The sequence below is a fragment of the Mastomys coucha genome, unplaced genomic scaffold (genome assembly GCF_008632895.1).
Source record: "Mastomys coucha isolate ucsf_1 unplaced genomic scaffold, UCSF_Mcou_1 pScaffold21, whole genome shotgun sequence".
Taxonomy (NCBI): Eukaryota; Metazoa; Chordata; class Mammalia; order Rodentia; family Muridae; genus Mastomys; species Mastomys coucha.
Genome location: NW_022196904.1, coordinates 145,013,437 through 145,015,808, shown reverse-complemented (window position 1 = coordinate 145,015,808; position 2,372 = coordinate 145,013,437).

The window sequence follows — 2,372 nt, the reverse complement described above, 5'->3', positions numbered from 1 at the left end:
AAAACCCAGGACTAGATGGATTTAGTGCAGATTTTTATCAGAACTTCAAAGAATACCTAATACCAATACTCCTCAAACTATTCCACAAAATAGCAACAGAAGGTACTCTACCCAATTCATTCTATGAAGCTACAACTACTCTGATACCTAAACAACACAAAGACCTAACAAAGAAAAAATTCTTCAGACCGATTTCCCTTATGATTATCATTGCAAAAATACTCAATAAAATTTTTACAAACCGAATCCAAGAACACATCAAAATGACCATCCATCATGATCAAGTAAGCTTCATCCCAGGTATGCAGGGATGGTACAATATACGGAAATCCATCAATGGAATCCACTGCATAAACAAACTCAAAGAAAAAAAAATCATATGATCTTCTCATTGGATGCTGAGAAAGCATTTGACAAAATCCAGCACCCCTTCATGATAAAAGTCTTGGAGAGATCAGAAATGCAAGGCCCATACTTAAACATAGTAAAAGCAATATGCAGAAAATCAGTAGCCAACATCAAACTAAATGGAGAGAAACTTGAAACAATCCCACTAAAATCAGGGACTACACAAGGCTGCCCACTCTCTCCCTACTCATTAAATATTGTACTTGAAGTCCTAGCCAGAGCAATTAGACAACAAAAGTAGATCAAAAGGATATGAATTGGAAAGGAAGAAGTCAAATTATCACTATTTGCAGATGAAATGATAGTATACTTAAGTGACCCCAAGAATTTTTCTGATTTTTTAAAGCTTATATTATTTATTTATATTCCAGCCTCTGCACTGGCAATTCCCACTCCCGTAGTTCCTCATTCTATTCCTCTTCCCTCTTGCCTCTGAAGAGTATTTCTTTTTATTCTTCCAGGCATCCCTATTTCTTGGGGCCTCATGTCTCTCAAGGTTTATATGTGCCTTCTTCCACTGAGGCGAGAACAGGCATTCATCTGTTTTATATGTGCTAGGGCCTTGGACCATTCCTTGTATGCTTCCTGGTTGGCGGCTCAGTCTCTGGGAGATGCTAGGAGTCCAGGTTAGTTGAGACTGCTGGTCTTCCTATGGATTCGCTCTCCCTGTCAGCTTCTTCAATCCTTCTGTTAATTCAGTCATAGAGGTCCCCAGCTTCAGTCCAATGGTTTGATGTAAGTGCCTTTACCTGTCTCAGTCAGCTGTTGGTAGGGCCTCTCAGAGGACAGCCATGCTGGGCTCCTGTCTTTAGGTATATCACAGCATCAGTAATAGTGTCAGACCTTCGTCCCCCACCCCAATTGGGCCAGTTATTGGACCACCCTTATTCAGACTTGTCTCCATTTTTGTCCCTGTAGTTTTTTTAGGAAGGAAAAAATCTGGGTCAGGATTTTTTTACTGTGGGTTGGTAACCCATTCTCTCCACTTGTGTCCCAGTCTATCTACTAGAAGTGGACTCTTTGAGTTCCCTCTCCCACTGCTGGGAATTAAAAGAAAAATTTCTGATTTTTTTGAATTAAAAGTTCAGATTCTTAGTCCATATCAAAAAAGATGAAATCAATGTCAGGGACTATTATAAATGGATATGTTCTAAAATGTAATATTTATTTATTTATTTATTCATTCATTCATTTATATTCTTAATATTGTTGAGTCTTACTTCAGCTGCTTTGCTGTATCATATTAAACTCATTTTTTTTTTTTACCTAGAACAATGACAATGTGCTTCTTATGTGATTAGGATAAACTTTTGGTTATGAAATAACATTGGACAAAAAGTGAACATTCACTCATAATCAAGTTAATTATTTTTTCATAGAGGAATACAAGTAGCTTAAAAGCAAAAGGAAGCTTAGATAGAAAGGAGTTATGATTGAGGAATGCTCAGCTACAGTAAGTTTTCTATATTTCCAAGATAGGATATAGTCTAGATATAACATAATGAAAAGAAGAAGTAATGATTTAGATTAATATTGGAAATAGTTCAATCTTGATGCATGGTTGTACTGAATAGCAGATACAGTATTATATTGTTTCTTGATCACCAAAGGTCAGAAGTTTTATTTGTCCCTTGGAATTATTTATAGATAAATGCTCCAATTAATCCAAGTTATTTTCTACTCTGTAGTGATAGACACCACTATCTTCTTTCATCTCCTATGCACATATTCTTTATTTCCAGAAGACAGAGTAGAATGAATCTATCACCTTTTAATGACCTCCATTATTTGCTAAAAATATTACTTGGGGATATCTCCATGGAGACTTTGTAACCTTGTTCATCATTTCAGCAAATATTTAGAGACTACTGTGTCTTAGACATGAAGTTTGATTTGAACATGGTAATAAATAAAATATGGGTTATCCTGAATGGAATTTGACCTATAGTCAGAAATCCAACTGC